The sequence below is a fragment of the Myotis lucifugus genome, unplaced genomic scaffold (assembly GCF_000147115.1).
Source record: "Myotis lucifugus unplaced genomic scaffold, Myoluc2.0 scaffold_36, whole genome shotgun sequence".
NCBI classification, from domain to species: Eukaryota; Metazoa; Chordata; class Mammalia; order Chiroptera; family Vespertilionidae; genus Myotis; species Myotis lucifugus.
The window spans coordinates 6,847,923-6,868,634 of NW_005871084.1; positions in this window are offsets into that span (position 1 = coordinate 6,847,923).

Here is a 20,712-nt window from a genome sequence, read left to right on the forward strand (position 1 = left end):
TGATTAACCCTAAAACTGTCTTTAAAAATGGTTTCAGGTTCACGAAGTTGGAAGCAGAAGTACACAGAAAATGGTAAGAGTTCACAAAGGAACAGTGTATGAGATCTGAGCAAAACTGGGCAGAGCACCTAGGCCAGTGGTTGGCAAGCTCATTAGTCAACAGAGCAAAATATCAACAGTACAACGATTGAAATTTCTTTTGAGAGCCAAATTTTTTAAACTTAAACTATATAGGTAGGTACATTGTTATTAACTTATTTAGGGTACTCTAAGCTGGCCTTTGCTAAAAACGTCCTCAATCTGACTGAGGTATGTTCACTGAGGTCGACCCCTTCCAACTCTCCCATCCACACTCGTCTTGTATACTTGTTTCGTCTATCTCCTTTCGTTCATCCTCTCTACATGTCCAAAGCATCTCAACATACCTTTCTCAATCCTCGACACTACATCTTCTTTCACTTCACTTTTTTCGTTCCCTAAAATTAACTTAATAAACTTTACTTAAAGTTTTAAGTCAACTTCACACTGTACGTGTGCGCCCGCACGTGGTATTTTGTGGAAGAGCCACACTCAAGGGGCCAAAGAGCCGCATGTGGCTCGCGAGCCGCGGTTTGCTGACAACTGACCTAGGCTGTCCTTAAAACTGCCCTTGAACTTTTTGCATCAGATAATTCATTTTCTGATTCAACACATATTTGACTATTTTCTGTGTGTCAGGCTTAGACTAAATACTGATGGTTCAGAGAGATGGTTAGGAACAAGTTTCTGGTAGGGACAGAGGAGGAGAAATATTGTACAGAGTGACAAGCAGTGCATCAAGAGGCTATTGTTCAAGAAGCACAAATTGGGGTGCTACATGATTTCTCTGAAGAGATGTCCCTTGATTTAGGTCTTAAAGTCTGAATAGGATTATGATAGTACTGTAGTTGCATTATTTTTCTCATTTTTTCTACCCCCAAATTTTTATACTCTCAAGATTCTCCAAAAACCACCACTCTTAGATTAATTAGTAAATGACCCAATGATCTTGTGAAGCTTTTAAAAAAATACATAAATTTCTCAATAGCCCTGGTTTTCTTTTTGCTTTTCTAACTCTCTTTTGCCCAGATTTTTACTAGTATTCTCTTCTTTTCTGTCATTTACTAAAGTTAACTCCCTGCCGTCTGCTCTGTTTCCTGGTGTCTCTTGTTTGTTTTTGGTTTTTTTTTTCCCCCTTGAGCAGTCTTCCTTGTGTCAGAGGTTCAGGATTCTTCATAATGATCTGTTCTCTTTCTCAACATTCTTAATTTAGTTCCACACACTATACTTTAAAGAAAGACACAGTGTAAAGATTGAAAGCACATCAAATGGCATTTAACCTGGAGAAGAGGAAGTTCAATGGGACATGAAAAGGGTCTTCACCTATTCCAAAGGCTGTTTTGTGAAAGGAGGATTAAATTTATTTTGTGTTAGCTAGGAAACAGCTAGCAGCCTAGAATTTAGAGGAGGCACATTTTTGGATTAGTAAAGAAGGACATGTTTAAAAATTGATTGGCAAAAAACATTGGATTGATAAGAAGATAGAGCATTTCCCTGTCATTAAAGAATGTCAACCACACGAAGAATGACAATTGGTTAGGGATGATGATTAAAGGGATTGATGCCTCAGATGAGGATAGAGCCTTCTTTAAAAGTCCACCACAACTCAGGGACAACCCTGTGCTATGATCCCCTGGGTTTTCCACTGTTATTCCAAGCCAAGCACATCTCAAGCATAATTCATCATGTTCCCTTGTCAGCTGGTTTTCTGGATGACTTTCCGTCTGCCAGTAGAACTGTCTTCCCACAGGTCATCATGCATACCTCAAGCCTCAGCGCCGTCCCTGGCTCATTTCTCTCTTTTGTTTCTCATTTCTAACCAGTCTTCCAGTCAGTTGTCCCTTGGTGAGATGTCTTTCATTTATCCTTTCTTCTTCCCATTGATAAGTGTTATGATTGAGAACCTTACTCAGAACTCTGCATGGATAAAGTTAGCATTTTGGGGCACCAGAGACTTGGTCTCCACAATCTATTGTGTAGAACACCCCAGATTAACTTTTAAAACATTACTTATCTGTAATATATAAAGATGATGTCTATATATAACTGTACAAATAAAATTAAATTTCTTTAAATTGATTTTAGGAATTTAGGTTGATTTCAGGATTTTAGGAATGCATCTCATCAACTTCCGCTTTAACCAATGTTCCATTATGTTAACAGCATAAACCTTCTATTAACCATTGTTCCATTATTTTTTAGAGTGAACTGGCCTTTCTATTAAGAATTGCAAGAACCCTTCGTCTTCACTACATCTTTCTAATTCTTTTATCTCTGATTTAGTTTGAATTCTTCTTATACTTCATCTCTTTCTCTTTTAAAAACTTTTCTCCCTATTCTTTCCAGGAAAATAACTCTCACATGTGAATACCCTGTATGTATGATTCATTTGGCACTAAACAATATATGACTCTATTTTTATGCAATTGTTGATTTATACATTTAATATATGCTAAAAAAATAACCTCTTGAGAGCAAAGCTCTTGTAAACACAATACCTGGTATTTCAAACTGTTTGTTTGTATATATATATGTATATTTTTTCTGTATTACAATTATAGATTTACTATACTGTTCACATTTTTTTAAATTATTATTAAGTGAATCAGACACCAGCTCCCCGATCTCTGTGCTGCTCTGACTTTTGTAAATGTACTGTGACTTAAATCTGTGAATCAGAGATTGGGTGTGGCCAGAAAAGGTGAGCATGCTGTTGAGGTATCCCAATTGTACATTGTATATTGCACTGATGGGGTATTTGTTTGGATTACATATTTTGGTGGTCCAATACATTTTAATCATAAACTCTATAGGAGAGCGTAAAAGATAGACACCTCAAATACATGGACTGCTGTGTAGGGAAATTCAAAAGTGGAATGAATGGGTGGTATCTATTACATGATAAAAAATACCACAAACACCATTTAATTGCCATGAATAAGAAACTTAAGTTGCTTTTAAAATCTAAATGCTGGCATTATCCACAAAATTTAAAATATTTATTTATAATTGGTCAGTGTTATTCGGTCAGTGTTATTCACTGAAACATTTTGAGTTGCATTAGTGTTTTGCAGCTCCACATTTACATTTAAAAATTACAAGTATAATATATGATTCTGTCTCCCATTTTCCTATTCTACTTGGTATCATATATTTGCTTATCTTTTGCCCCTATGAACAACAACAGAAAAAATATCCCTGATGAAGGAGGAAAAGACATTGTATCAGTTTTGAGTTTCTTTGTTTTGTTTTGTTTTGTTTTGATAATGGAATGCTTCCATCATGGCATATCTTAAGCACCTTCTCTAGCTGGAGGTCTTTGGGATGATCATTACATGTTGGCATGGATAGCATGCAGGCTGGTGCCTTCAAAGAATCCCACCAGCCAGGTCTCACTTGGCTCTTGCAAAGCATTGCTAGCTGTGCTCTGGAAGCCCAGATCTCTTTTGAAGTCCTGAGCAATTTCCCCACCATATGCTGGAAGGGTGATCCCCATCCGATGTTAAAGAGGTGCCACAGCACTAGGCTGTGATGTGTCCACTGCCCCAGGGAGGGTCACCTTTGTGAGCCACTTCTGTATTTAGTCACTTCCTGGTTCCCCATTGTCAGTATTTTAATTTTTCACAATTCCTTAATTACTCCTCTTTTGGTTGAAAATCAGCTAGTGAGGTACTTCAAACTCTAGGGAACAAGAACAATACAATAAGTGGAAGTTTTAAGCTGGGACATGTTGTCTGGGAGGGGATGCTACATGCAAACGCACACCCAGGCCACATCAGGCACCCTGGGCCTCAGCCTGCTTTGAATATCTCTGGCCCAGAATTATTTTTAAAAAAAATATTTTTATTGATTTCAGAGAGGAAGGGAGAGGGAAAGATAGAAACACCAATGATGAGAATCATTGATTGGCTGCCTCCTGCAGGCCCCTCACTGGGGATCGAGCCTGGAACCCTGGCCTGTGCCCTTGACCAGAATCAAACCCGGGATTCTTCAGTCCACAGGCTAACACTCCATCCACTGAGCCAAACCAGCTGGGGCTGATCCGGAATTATTGCTTAACAACAAGGAAATCAATAGAATAGCTCTGTAACTGACCTTTCTACCCAATTTCTAAAATTTTTATTAAGTACATATTCTTTAAAGATGAATGCATGGAAATTAAACATTTCAAGAGCTGTTTTCTGTAAGTAGACAGGCTGAGATGTGCGGAGCTTCAGGCTCTCCACCTTTAAAGAGGTCTGATTAGGGACCATGCTTGTTACTTCCTGTGGTAAACACAATGTGCATTAAATTGAGGAGAAGATTTAATCTTCAATTTTTGAAATAGTTTTAAATTGGAGAAAATTATTTTTGTTAAAGACTTAAGTTACTGGGATGTAGATACATAGACATATGATGCCTGTTTACTGCAATTGGACTGAAATTTTAAAGCTGAATTAATAGCATTTCTTCAACTGTGAGTTATTCATAGTGTCCAATATACATCCTTTTAATTCCATATCACCAGGGCTGAGTAGGAAAATAATTTCTCCTTATCTGAAGAATGAATTAACTACGAATGGGAAATGATCTTTTAAGTTAATTTTATGCTTTGTTTTTCCCTTTATCATCCAGAAAGTGAGTGACAAAGGATTATTTTTTTTTCTGTTTGGTCATCATTTTCTTTTATTAGAAAAGTAGAAATATATATTCTGTGGGTGATTGATATATTGTAGAATGTAAGGACTGCTTATCCCAAGTAATTTTTACTTGTCTTTGGTTTTATATTCTTTTAGCAATTTTACCCTCAAGAAAAACCTATGTATGCAATGCAGGAAATTTTAATTTCTTCATTTTTACTGTGATTCTTAAATGCTTGTGGTGTCCAGAGGGTTCCCTAAGGATGTGCAGTTAAAAAGCTCCTTTCTTCACATTCTCTTTGCAAGTGTAAAGAAAAGGAGCCTTAGGGGGTTTTCATCTCCCTATAAAAAATACTCAAAGTTCTTCATTTGATTGCATAATTGTGAAGATGATTAACTTCCCAGTAACAGCAGAACTTTAATCCCAGAACATGAATAGTACACTTTGATGTTATTTATGACTATAACACACCACCCATTCATTTAAATATCATAGGAAAATCAATTAACTCAAGGGAACATGTGAGTTTCCTTCTTAACCTGATTTTAATAGGTATGATATGAAATTTAATGAGTTTAAAACATTAAACATATTTACTTTATATAAATATTTATTCCTTTGTTCTCATGATACAAGGAGATTTTATAGCATATACTTATGAAATATTTTACCTATTAACTTTTTATTTAGGAAAAATTATCTTAGCATATTTATAGAGGTATGAGAACACTAAGAAAAACCTCAGCTGCCAAACATAATATTATAATCAATGTTTTCTGAAAACCTACTTTTTGTTCAACAGTCTAAATTTCAATACTTTCTTTGGTCAAGCTAAATGGATCATCATAAGGTCAGCATCTTATTTTTTAAAGAAGGAAAAGAAAAGATTACACTGGGCAGTAGGTTTTGGAGACTTGGGACCAGTAAAATAGAAGAGTCTGACTTGAAAAAAATTCTTATGAAAATAAAATCGTTGCTATCATATCAGTAATTTTAAGAAAATGTTAAAAAATATTTTGCAAAATGCTATTTTTTTAATAGTTGTAATAAGTGGCAATGATGATGTCCTATTGGTTCTATCTAGGAAGAGTAGATAGAATTAAGTACAGCCATCAAATGTAAAACACAAATGTAATGACGAGACAAAAATGAATGGTTCAGAGAAAGGAGTAGCCATGTTGGAATCTATTCACTTTGGAACCTGACTCCTGTTTGTTTTATAAGAATTTAGTGTCATTGCTGCGACTCAAGTTTATCACATGAACATTAGACATAATCTTTGAGATAGCTATATGTCTGTGTGTGTGTATGTAATAGCAGTGGGCTTTTTCAGTGTGCTCTAAGGTGATTTGTCAAATCATAACCTATCTGTAAGATGTGTTCTAAGACTATTCTTTAGATCAGTTTTAGAGCCAGAGCAAAATGAATTGTTTTATAAAATATTCACCTTTAAACTAATTGAAAAGTAAGTCAGAAGTTACTATGAATTTACTCAAACTGGATTTGTAAATTCTTAGAGGTAGAAGTGGTCAAAGGGGGTAAATGAGGAAAGAAAGAGACTTGACTTTGGATGGTGAATGCTTGATGCAGTATGCAGATGATGTTTTATTGAGTTATATACTTGAAACCTGTATGTTTTCATCAACCAATGTCACCCCAATGAATTCAATAGAAAATTAAGAGTACTTTTGTGTAGCACTGCTCTTGGTACTAAAGATAAAGTGTCTTATTAGTTGAGCATTTATGTAATAAGTTTTTATTCTTTAACGTATGTGCCAGACACTGTACTAGGCATGTGGTATTCATAGTGGACCAGAAAAACAAATTCTGTTCTGATGAAGTTTACATTCTAGGGGCTGAAGGGGAACAGCAAATAAACATATAAATCACCAAGGTAATTTAGGGAGTGATGGATGCAATGAGGAACTTGTAACCAAGTGATGTGATCGAGAGGGACAGGAAATGTGTTGGGACTTCTTTTTGTGGAATGAATGACACACAGGGAATGTCCTGGGGAAAAGGAGTGCCTGGCAGACAGAGCAGCAATAGCCAAAACCCGCAGGTGAGAACACAGCTGTGCTGTTGGAGGAACAGCAGAATGGCTGTGTGGTTGGAACCACAGGGTAAATTAGGTAGGATCAAAGTATGAGAGATTGTCAGAGTCCAGAGGAAGGACTGTGGACTCTACTCAAAGTACAAGGACAAGACTGTACATTTTCAATTAGAGAAGAGGACTGATCCGATTTACATTTTAAAATGGCCACCAAGGCTGCTGCAGTTTGAATGGATCCCAAAGAGGGATTTTTAAAGACTAGAAGCAGAAATGCTAATGAGGAGACAACTGCAACTGATGCTGAAATTTGGAAGTCAACTTGACAGAGCATGGTGAGGGTTTGGAAGTGAGAAAGAGGAAAGAGGAAAGAGGAAAGAGAAATGAACAGCCCCCAGGATTGGAAAGCGGAAAAAGTGCTGGTTGCATTTGCAGAACTGACAGTGGCCCTGGGAACAGGATTAGGTTTGGGAACCAGGAATTCAGTTGTGAATATGAAAAACCAGATTTTAAATTGGAAGTTGGAAAAATGAGTCTGGATTTCAGTGGACAGGACATAAGATCACACTTTAGATCAGGATTAAGATTTTGTGAATATATTTTAATAAATATTCACTTTTTAATGTTTTAGCATTGTTTTTCTAGTTTGGTATTAAAGAATTATGGCCTTTGAAATAAAATGACTTAAAGAATTTAAAAACAAAGAAGTCGTTAGAGTTTATTCATGTCATAAATTCATGGTTAATGTGCTATTGGAGCAAGGCAGACAAGAATGTATTCACTAATAAAGCACAAGACACTTCCTTAAGGAAAATAAATAATTAAAAGTAAATTATATATATGTGTGTGTGAAAGAAGTTCTTTTGATCCTATTTGGATGGATATTTTTTGAGCTGACAAAGGGATTATTAAATAGCACCTCTAGTTTACAAGAAAGTAAACCATGGGTCCTGCGCATTGTCAAGAAAGCTTTTAAATTTGGACCTTATCGATTAATTGCCACTACCTTGGCCAAGCCTGCATTAAGACAGATGCTTTCTTCCAACGGCATTCACTTTCTTAGAATCTTGTCAATTTTTAAAGCTTTGAAGAACTCAGTTTATAATGTATGGATTTAGAGTACAAAGCTTGAGGGGAAAGATTATATTTATTACAGGTTCAATTTCACTGAAAGAACACCCCCCCCCCAAAAAAAAATAAATCACACAAACAAACAAACAAAAACCAACCAAACAGAGATTTGCAGCTTCTTTGAATATGTATTATCTCCAGTTTAGAAAGCCTCATCCTTAAGGGCAATGACCCAGTTCCATCCAGGACTACCTGAGTGTTACTATCAAATGAGTGAGGATGCATGAATGATATTTTTATTTCGTTTTCAGGTCATAGAAAATTACCAATCCTCTGGAAACAGTAAGTCTTATCTTTGTGTCTTGCTTAATGTGCATTTGGCGTTTTCCTCTGCTCTGTGGAAATATGTTATGCTAGACTTCTAAAAGATACCAGGTGTAGAAAAGCCAACTGAGGTTTGCCACCCTCAACTTGAGCCTTCAGGGAGGTGTCATAGACTTTCAGGTTATTGGAAATCAATGCTAATTGGAATTCTTTTTGAAATAGCAGAAACAACCTAGAGCAGCCTTGCAGACATAGCTAGATTTAAGTCTAACAGCCCCACTGCTGAATGAAATATTGTCTGGTGAGATGGGTTTTTGATCATGTTTATATTTCAAAGAAAGATTCTTATTTCTCGAATTTATATCATGTTTCTAAGATTTGGAGAACCAAGAGAGCTAATCATTCCTGCTTGATGGGACACTGAAAGCAATCAGATTTGCTTTGGATCAACATTCAGTTGCTATCTTCAGAGTCAGTGATGCTCAAATAACAATGCCTGCTCAAAAGATTACATGTGAATATTTGAAGCATAGTTGACCTGGATTTCTACTAGCACAAATAGCAGAAAAACTCAAAATCTTTACTGGAAAGATGTATATTCGTGCACACATGCTTGCATGTGTAGGTACTTCAGGAAGTGAGACTTGCCCACAGGACATTATGCCATTCAAATTCAGTAGTTCCCTGAGAGTTAGGAAAAAGGAAAATCAAAGACTGCCTGCTCAACTCCAAAACAGGGTTTTGAAAATTAAAGATACATAAGTCCATGGCTTATAGAACAAACCCAAGTGCTTTTAACATTTTACTTCTGGAATAATTTTCTGGTGCACAGCATAACTGCCTGTTTCTTGCCCAATGTATCATTTCTAAATATGCAAATTCCTGGCCTTCCAACAACAAAGTCCTGGAGCAAGTGGATCCTGATTGAATTTAAAGGCATCCTACAGTGGTGTAATTACTATGAATTATAAAAGTGTGACTGTTTATGTTCCATTATTTATGTGTAAGAGAGTAAAAATGCATTATAGTACTTGGGGTTGTTCAACTACTGTTGAGGTGATGTATTTATGTTGCTGAATTACACTAAAAGCCATAAATGGTTGGAGAAGTCACCAGAATGACTTCAAAGATAACATAATTATGAATGTGCTGGTAGAAGAAACAGTTTCTACTGACAAACATGATATTTTTTTTATCACCACACTACTTTTACCTTTCCTAAGAATTCGTTTAAATCCTAAGATCCACTATAAGGATTTTCTTAAAGTCATATTTTGTATGAGGTGCTGACTTTAAAATAATTAGGTCCAATATTAGCCTTTTGAGAAAAAATATTGAATAAGGAGGGAAATTGTTGTGCTAGATTCAAGTAATGTAAAAGATTATTCTGAGTATTACATATTCTCTCTCAGACACTTATCAGGGCACGCAGTGAAACAAGGTAATAGTCCTACACTAATGCAAGGCAAATGTGCACTATATGTCTGAAAACATTACTGTTGTTAGTTTTAAGTGGTGGAATCCTTCTTTGAGAATTAGAACGCTAATTATTCTATTACTAGAGGCCCAATGCATGAAATCCGTGCAAGAGTAGGCCTTCCTTCCCCCGGCTGATGGCATTGTTTTCCCTCAGGCACCTGGGACCCGGGCTTCCCTCTGGCTGCCATCAGACACCCAGGACCCAGGCTTCCCTCACAGGATGTCTGGAAGGACATCCGATCTAATTAGCATATTACACTTTTATTATTATAGGTTCTTAAAGCTTACCAGTTAAGACAGTGTATTGGAATACACATCAACTCTCAACCTGTCTTTATATAAACACTTGCATACCTGCCTTCTGATCTGCTGGAGTTATCTGATATGCTGAGCTACATTCTCTGTATGCTGATTATACACAAAACATGGTCAATATATTCATATTCCTTTTCTTCTTTCTAATACAGAGGTTACTTTCAACAATTGATTTAAATTTTTGATTGACCAATAACTGTAAATTCAGTTAGAACTCACCTTAGCATAGAGAAGACTAGTCCTATAGTCTTTCTAACTTAAAGTATTTTATATTTGTGTAGGTACTGACTTGAATAAGTTGCTTTAGTCTCCGTAGTTTTAGCTCAAGATCTCATAGAACTTATAATTGCAATGGATAGTTTCTAAGAGATATTTGTATTTTCATTTAGTTTCAACCGGTGGTAGAATATAACAAAACTGAAGACATCATCAGAACTATATACAAATATGAAAAAATATTATTTAGCTATCAGAGGAATTATAGATATAGTTATGCTGCTAAAACATGTCACAATAAATGCAAGGTTATATAACATGAGTGTGTGTGAGGATATTCCTGCAGTCCTAATTCCATATGTCCATGAGTGAAATAACTGTACAAAAATATCCATGTCAAAGTCAGTACTTTACTTTTGTAGCTGGGATTTGTTAGTGCTGTGTGGTTTGGTTTTCTATTTCACCCACCTATTTTATGATTTTTTTTTTGAGGGGAGAGGAAATATAAAAGCTCACACATACTCGATTACATGATTGTATCTTGTTCTAAATGTGTAGTTCTTGTATTCCCTCTAACCTTTATGTTTGAAATGCGTTGTTGAAAACATCCGTTTTTCCTCCCTTGCCTAATAGGCTTGGGGATTAAAATCATGCACTTCCTTTTGCTGTGAAAAGCTTTTTATTTTGATGTAGTCCCATTTGTTTATTTTCTCTTTAGTTTCCAATGCCCTAGGAGCGGTATCAGTGAAGAAATTGCTTTGGCATATGTCTGAGATTTTGCTGCCTGTGGATTCCTCTAGTATTTTTATGGTTTCCCGTCTTACATTTAAGTCCTTTATCCATTTTGAGTTTATTTTTGTGTATGGTGTAAGTTGGTGTTCTAGTTTCATTTTTTGCATGTATCTGTCCAATTTTCCCAAAACCATTTATTAAAGAGACTGTCTTGACTCTGTTGTATGTTCACGCCTCCTTTGTCAAATATTAATTGAGCATAGTGGTTTGGGTCGATTTCTGGGTTCTCTATTCTGTTCCATTGATCTATGTGTCTGTTCTTCTGCCAGTACCATGCTGTTTTGAGAACAGTGGCTTTGTAATACAGCTTGATATCTGATATTGAGATCCCACCTACTTTGTTCTTCTTTCTCAGGATTGCTGCAGCTATTTGGGGTCTTTTTTTATTCCAGATGAATTTTTGGAGAGTTTGTTCTAGGTCTGTGAAATATGCCATTGGTGTTTTAATGGGAGTGCTTTGAATCTATAGATGGCTTTGCGTAGTATGGACATTTTAATGATGTTGATTCTACCAATCCATGAACATGGTATGTTCTTCCATCTATTTATGTCTTCCTCTATCTCTTTTTTTCAGTGTCCTATAGTTTTCTGCATATAGGTCTTTTACCTCCAGCGGCACAATTCACCAAAGCTAAGATTTGGAAACAGCATAAGTGCCCATCAGCAGATGAGTGGATTAAAAAACTGTGGTACATCTACACAATGGAATACTATGCTGCAGTAAAAAAGAAGGAATTCTTGCCCTAACTGGTTTGGCTCATTGGATAGAGTGTCGGCCTGTGGACTGAAAGGTCCCAGGTTTGATTCCGGTCAAGGTCATGTACCTTGGTTGCGGGCACTTCCCTAGTAGGGGATGTGCAGGAGGCAGCTGATCGATGTTTCTCTCTCATTGATGTTTCTAACTCTCTATCCCTCTCCCTTCCTCTCTGTAAAAAATCAATAAAAAATATTTAAATAAAGGAATTCTTACCATTTGCAACAGCATGAATGGAACTGGAGAGCATTATGTTAAGTGAAATAAGCCAGTCAGAGAAAGATAAGTATCACATGATCTCACCAATTTATGGAATATAATGAACAACTTAAACTGATGAACAAAAATAGATCCAGAGTCAGAGAAGCATCGTCAGACCGTCAAACCTCAGAGGGGGAAGGTAAGGAGTAGGGGTAAGTGGGAGAGATCAACCAAAGCAGTGGTCGGCAAACTGTGGCCCCTTGAGTGTGGCTCTTCCACAAAATACCACGTGCGGGCGCACACGTACAGTGCAATTGAAACTTCATGGCCACACTCAAGGGGCCCAAGAGCCGCATGTGGCTCGTGAGCCGCAGTTTGCCGACCACTGAATCAAAGGACCTGTATGCATGCATATAAGCCTAACCAATGGACATAGACAACAGGGGGGTGATGGGCATGAATGGGGGGATAAGAGGCAATGGAGGGATAAGGACACATATGTAATACCTTAATCAATAAAGAAATTTTTAAAAATCATGTACTTCTAAGTAAAGGAAAAGGAGAGAAATGAAGTATTTTTGAGCTGAAGGGTATCATTAACTGAGGGACCACTGAGACTGCAGCAGTTCAATAATGCCCAGTCAACTAAATAAAGAAAAGAAATAAGAATGTTCAGGTACTGTGAACGGACTCAGTCTTTACAGGAAAGATGAGCAAGGTCATAAAAATCCAGAAAAATGATGTAACTATTCTGGTTGATAGTACAAATCATGAATAAATCATACACAGCAAGTGAAGCATGAAAATAGGTTGGTATCTAGGGGACTGGATGCTGAATTCTTAGAGAGAAAAAAACAAACACAAAACAGGGATACACATATTGTCCCCTGTTCTTCCCACAGTAAGAGAAAGAACAGAATGTTGAAATTATGGACTTCCATAGGACGCCAATAAGTAAGCATGTTTTCTGAAGGGTAGATTAGTTAATTTTTTGGTGTTACAGAAGTCATCATGATTTCAGTGTTTTTCTTTTTGTTCCAAATGATTATATAATAACCTTGGAACACCTTCAAATGTATACACCGGTATGTGTGGCTTACAGCAAAAACTTGCTCTTAGTTAATTATTAAGATTATTAATTTTTAATATTGATATTCTCAATTTTCTAATTATTGCATAACCAATTTTAAGCACTAGTCTTAATCTCCTCTGAGTATAGCAAAAAAGTATAGAAAATTCTTAGGATTGTGAGTTGCCTCAGCTAATTGGATATTTTCCCTGTCAAGTAGGGAGTAGGAGATAGGCTAGTATCACAGGAAAGTTAGGTGAAAATGCTGGAGTATTTACCCTATAGTCTGTAAATACAGAATCCCTTAATTTTATTTGTGATTAGATTAATTCCTATTATTTCATACAAACTTTGGTACTTGTACATACATAAATATATGAAAACTTAAATTTAAATTATGAAATTCCCATGCCATCTGCATAAGCCTGTTTTTTTTTGAGTTCACTTTCTTGTCTTCACTCTTAGCTTTATAGTTCTTTAATGTTCTCTCTAGACCCCATTTTTAAGTACATGTCACAACCATCAATTATCAATAGACCCTGTTACATGTTAAATGAAATGATGGTAAGAGCTGGAATTGTTCCCATGACTGTGGGAATTATGATAGAGCAGTGAAGATGTAGGTTTTTGACATAAATAGATGAAAATTACTTAAATGCCAAGGCTTGGTTTGAAGCCATACCTTCTTTCATTATTTCATATTCTGGCAAAGGAAACTCCAAAAATTAAGCCTCTATGACTTGTTCTTAAACACTCATAAATTCATTGTTCTTAATTCAAAGACTAAATATGGTCCATATATCAACTAGATTTGTAGATTCTGTAGCTGTTAACTTGGAGTCAGGGCAGAGATTATTTTTTAAGGAGAACATGACATCATCAATCATATTTTGAGCTTTCTGGGTGGGGGAGGGGCACAATTCTTAGGCTTCTCCAGACTAAAAGGCTAAAGGGCTCTCTTTGCCCAATGGTACTCCTCAAAGGAAATTAACTACTGGAAGTTGTTATGAGCAGCACCTTCCATTCATGTTGTACATTCCACATTAAACAACTAAAATATAGACAGAATGTATAGAACTATGTATTTAATACATTGGGCAACAGACAGTGGAGGACTGTGATTCCTGAGAGGAGAAAAGCCAATAAGGCGATCCCTACATTTGTATCCTCTACTGTATGGAGACAGTTTCTAGACAGAAGTTCAGAGAACGGGGCATCGAACCAGAGCTCAGTGTTCTCTCACTGGAAGAGACCAAGGATAGAGTTTTAACACTATTAGTCATTTTTAATATGTGTGGGATACATATATATTGAGTATCTCTTTTAAAAAATATATTTTATTGATTTTTACAGAGAAGAAGGGAGAGGGATAGAGAGTTAGAAACAATGATGAGAGAGAAACATCAATCAGCTGCCTCCTGCACACCCCCTACTGGGGATGTGCCCGCAACCAAGGTACATGCCCTTGACCGGAATCAAACCCGGGACCCTTCAGTCTGCAGGCCGACGCTCTATTCACTGAGCCAAACCGGCTAGGCATATTGAGTATCTGTTATATGGAGTCTGTTATGTGCTGCAGAAACCCTAGAAGAGATTTTCTAAAACACTTGTCTTGAACCTTCTTTTTTTTTTACTAGAATATTTGCATTTTCCTACTAATTAACAGAAGAGAACTTAAACATCTGCACACATCAAAATCTCAGTCATTGTTAATATAAACTAGTGCTTTACATTCAGATTAGTTTAATTAGATACTTGGTTTTATGTTTGTTTTCTTTGTAGAATACTTTTTGATGTCCAATCACAGCCACCTCTCTAGTCTCTCTGCTTCATCTTATTCTTTTGACAGGAGCTTGGTAAAACAAATTTCCAGAGTTATGTAGTATTGAAGGGCACAGGAAATAAAGGTTCTTTCTTTTAAGTTAAATAGGGTCTTATTTATTGCCATTAATACAATTGGGTACAAAAATTGTGCATGGTTTCAGGACACTTGCATCTTTACAGATCACTTAGGTGACCCAACATTTCTAGGGACTTCTATAACATTTAAACCATGAAGTTGGAGTGATTATCTGTTTGCAAGGATTAATTTGCATCTCCAAAATTTGGGAAAGTTTATTGTTTTTCATTTATCAACTGCATCCATCAAAATCAACTCTGGCCTTTCAGAGACCCCTTCATGGTTTGGTCCTTTCTCCTATTGATCTATGTTGCCTGACACTGAATTTAGGAGACTAAAGACATTATTTAAATAAGCTGGGGCCCCTTGCAAAGCCACATTGGGGACAATTTAATTTTTTCTGTTTAGTTGGTTGAGAAAAGGAATTCAGGCACAACTGTGTAACATACTGTTTTAATTAGATGTGAAGAGTAGCAGTAACTTTGATTTCTTCCTCAAGTTCTTTCAGTATGAAGATTAGTTTTACAAACTGTAGTAATTTTGTTTTGTGAAAGTGAAATGTTTGAGAAGTTATTTTGCACTGCCCATAAGAAAAATATCTTATAAATCCAATTTTGTTTCTTTCATTACTTTTGACCAGTAGACAAAGTAGGTGAAGGAAAACCAGGCTGTTTTCAGGAACTCCTCCAATAAAATAATAAAACAAAATCAGAAATAAATTCACATTTCAGAATGTTAAAATAAGAAATAAAATCACATCTCAAACTGTTAAAATTTTCCAAAGCAAGAAATGGGAAGCAGTCCATGGTTGTGTACCCAAGTGAATTTTTGAAGAAATAATGAGTTTATATTTTTAGGGAAATACTATAGCTTGATCTATCTTCTTTCTAGTGAATAAAGGAATTGAAAGTATATTTCTTTTTAATAAAGTATAAGTCTCAGTAAAAATTAATATTTAACAAATGCTTTGCAAAATATGGACATCTCTCACATCTCTTTAGCAATCTAAGTAAATTATCACTGAAATTGCCATTTCTCAATGAGATTGTTGAATGACATGTATGCATTGGAAGCTTGAAACTTCTTATAACAACATAGGAGAGAAATATAAATCCATATGTCTAATCAGTTGCAAAATTCTAGCTAGTTTTGTGGTTTCAATGTATATCAAATATGATACCTAATGGATGTATTAAAGAATGAGGGGGGGGGGGGAGAGAGAAAGAGAAAATAAATTTTCAAAGCTAATGGTCATTAGTGAATAAAGGGACTGAAAGTATCATATTAAAAGACAGACAGATAGACAGACAGATACAGAATCATTGAATTGACCCTATGGTTAAAGTATTATTTGGATGTTTTATTTGGTTCCCTGTTGGAGAATGGAAAATTATTGTGAATATAGTCTGAAGAGAAATCTATAGCATGCAATGGTAACCAAAATTTAAGTTTCTAGATTAGCTTGTATGTTATTGAAGAGGAACAATGACCAAAAACAGTGCTTAAAAGTGGTTTTATTAATCTTTCACTGTTCTTTACATCTATGAAATCCTCTCTAGGATTGAATGTATTACTTTACCTTTTGGTTTACAGTTGCCTTGGTATGTCTGCAATTTTCTATCTTGTATTTAAGTAGTTTGTTCTCAGATTATTGCTTACTCCCCTTGAGCTCATGAGGGGTTTCACCCCAGTGACATAAGAAAGTTGTGAAACTAAATTCAGGCAAGATGAGAAAGAGGCTCTATGATCACACATTGAATTCTAATGTTTCTTACACAAAATAACTTTCCAAGTATTCATTTTTATGATACTCTTCTCAATGCCTTGGCTATATTATAAATGATTCTCTGGTATCAAGTTCAATTAAAGCAACAACTTCTTTTCTGATATATTTAGTATGTGTGTATGTGTGTGTGTGTGTGTGTGTGTGTGTGTATTACAATGGTTTATTTTTTACACAGAGTCAGACGAAACAGGTTTACAGTTTTTCATATGAAAAATAATACAATAACTAATATATAATAATGCAAGAATAATCTGTGTTTCACATATTCACAACTATAAACCTACTTTTGACCCACACTCTAAAATAAAGTTGCATAAATTGCTGAATCCAAGACTTCCTGTCACATATTTTCTGTAATTTTCTTGTACCCAGATACTTTTGTACTCATGTGAAAAAGTTAGTTATAAATGGGATATCTAAACTTACCATAAGCCAAAAGAGAGTGTTTATGTAAGTAATATTTTCCTATGAAATAAAAATATATATCTTAAGTCAGGTTGGGAGAGTATTAAGAAATTTCCACTCAAAAATAGATCTGTCAAGTTATGACAAAGACATGTCGATAAACCTACAGAAAATATTTTGGACAATCATTTGTAAGCATTTTGCCAGAAAAAAAAACTATTAATATCATTTATCTAGTGAAAAACATTTTGATATCATAAATTCCTACTCATTTTTTTGATTCATGTAGTAATAATTAGTGATATGAATATGATCTATTAAAATCACACCTGTATTTTAGAGTTTTCTCTACAAAAATGTGAACAGTATATTTTGATATTTGCAAAACTTCACTTTAGAACTAGTATTTTGTGAGTAAAGTTTGCAACTTAATCATTTTTGCTGAGTTATAATTGCATCTGAGATAAACATGAAAAAATAAGAGAATTGCTATAGAGAAGCTGGAACTTCTGAAATACTACTCTTGGTTGTAAGCTTGAACAAACAATGCTGTGTTTGCACTACTCAGTCTGAGGGGATGTGAAGTGCTTTGAAGCCATTTCTTATCCAAGTCCAGAAAGATAATATCTAGGGAAATGTATATTTTTACCTATTTTCCTTATGCTAAGTGTATAATCGAGCAAATAATCAGTGTGGGCTGTGATGTGCTCAAAATTCATAATGCATTAGCGTGAATTGCATTTTGAACTTTGAGGAAAAAAAAGATAGCTACACCTCTATATAGTATTTAACCATTTAATTTTAAATTCTAAACAGGACATGAAAATAAACACTAGTATATTATTTATGGTTAAATGCTAATTACTTGGGGATATAAAATGTCATTATTTATTTTTACACTAGCTAACTGAAGTGGAAAATAGAGATAATTCCCACAAGCATAATTTATAGTTGCCTCTATTTTGTGACTATATCAGCTGAAAACTTTTATGCTATAATTACTACATCCTTCCACTTTACTTTATATCTTGATACAACTTTAATATGGTGGTTCCAGTGCTAGGCACTGTTTTTCCCTGACATAATATGATGTACTTTATGAGAATGTATGTTTTAACACTTGGAGTACGGGAAACGAGTTAAGTCGGCTCGCGTGAATTGCGTGTACTCCGCGGGAGCCGTCTTTAACTCGGTTCATATAGATTTGCGGTGGAGTGCGGGAAACGTGTAAACTCGGGCCGATTGTAACTGCGTATTACCAAATATTTGTTTGTAATCCACCCTTTTGGTGGATGGAACAAAACCAAAAGACAGAGCCATCTTATATTTTGGCGGGAAATTCACCCGCACTCCAAGTGTTAAAATAAAGTCTGAAAATCTTAGGTATCAAAAGACATTGGAAGAAATAGGATAGCAGCTTCAAAGTTATTACAGAAGATATACACTAGTGGAGCCATCCTCTATAATAAAAGGGTAATATGCAAATCAACCGAATGGCAGAACGACAGGTCGCTATGATGCGCACTGAACAGGGGGAAGATGCTCAATGCAGGAGCTGCCCCCTACTGGTCAGTGCACTTCCACAGGGGGAGCGCTGCTCAGCCCCAAGCCAGGCTCATGGCTGGCAAGCGCAGTGACAGTGGCCTCTCCCACCTCCATGACAGCACTAAGAATGTCCGACTGATGGCTTAGGCCCATGGGGAGCGGGCATAAGCCATCAGTCAGATATCCCCTGAGGGTTACCAAACTGCGAGAGGGCACAGGATGGGCTGAGGGGACACCCCACCCCCGCCGAGTGCACAAATTTCGTGCACTGGGCCTCTAGTCTATATAGATAGATAAATCAGTCAGTCTATCTATCTATCTATCTATCTACCTACCTACCTACCTACCTACCTACCTACCTACACACACACACTGAGTGGCCAGATTATTATGACCACCTGACGTTTGTAGGCAAATTAGCGTTATACTGCATCGTATGGGATATGGAAGCTGAAGGCCCATTTGAACACCTTTGCTGTCTGCAGTTACCAAGATAAAACATCTCCAATTCGCACAGGAACTTAAGGATTGGACAGTCGAGCTGTGGAAAAAAGTCACGTAGTCCGATGAATCACGTTTCCAGTTGCATCATGCAGATGGCAGAGTGAGAATTTGGCGGAAACAGCATGAAAGCATGCACCCCACATGCATGAGTACAAACCTTCAAGCTGGTGGGGCAGTGTTACGGTTTGGAGCCTGTTTTCCTGGTATGATTTGGGCCCTTTAATTCATGTGGAACAATGTCTGAATAGCACAACATACCTAAGTATCGTTGCTGATCAGGTTCATCCTATCATGTGGATGGCGTATCCCAATGGAGATGGCTTCTTCCAACAAGACAATGGGCCATGCCACAGTGCTCGTATTGTGCAGGAGTGCTTTCAAGAACATGAGGGAGACTTTACCTTGCTTAGGTGGACCCCACAATCACCAGATCTCAATCCAATTGAACATTTGTAGGATAAAGTTAAAAGAGCCATCAGGCAGCTGGTTCCACAACCATCAAATCTCACAGAACTGGACAGACTATTCATCAGGTGTGGTGTCAGATTTCTTGGATCACCTTTCAACATCTCGTGGAGTCAGTGCCAAGAAGAATCGCCACAGTATTGTAGGCAAAAGGTGGCCCAACGAAGTACTGATGGGGTGGTCCTAATAATCTGGCCACTCAGTGTGTGTGTGTGTGTGTGTGTGTGTGTGTGTATCCCACATTCAAAGGCTGTTAAATCACATTGTTTACCCATATCATCAAAAAAAATCACTTCTACTGTTGTGGTAAACATCCTGCTTTCCCTGTTTATAATGGTCTGGCACTCAAGCAACTTCAGCGTTAAATTATAGCTAATTTCCCTACAAACGTCAGGTGGTCATAATAATCTGGCCACTCAGTTTGTGTGTGTGTGTGTGTGTGTGCATGTGTGTATACAAAAGCCTAAGTGACCATTCCAACCTAAGGACCAGAACGACCAGTCACTATGACACGTACTGACCACTAGAGGCTTCAGTCAGACATCCCCGAGGGTTCCGGGACTGCTAAATGGTGCAGGCCGGGCTGAGAGACACTCCCCCCACCATCTGAGTACACAAATGTCGTGCACTGGGTCTCTAGTATACAAATAAGTATTTTAAAGATGGTCTTTAAAAATAAACTATTTTAAAGGTCCTTGTTTAAAGTGTCTAATACAATCAGATCGAATTTTGGAAGTAAATTTCAATGCTTACTTGGCAGAGCACATGGTTTAAAAATTTCTTATATAAGGCAGCAGTGTCACACATTACAAGGGCATAAATATAATGTAACACACTGTGATCTAAACCTTGATTTGTGACTCATGACAGCATCTAATCAGAAGAAGTAAGGGCAATAAGGTTTCTCTGGTGGTTTGTATGCTTAGTGTTAATTTTGTGTGCATGTAACTTTTTTTATCTTAGATCGTAAGTTTTTCCTCCATTGTGTCCAGTTTTCTCTGTATGATATTTCAAGGGCATTAATATTTTTGGTAATTTCCTTTTCCATGGTAGGTCCTATCTGCGATAGAGGACATATTTTCTCCCAAATCTTGGATGACTAGTTTACTTTGGTGTCCAATTGTTCTGATAGAAAGTA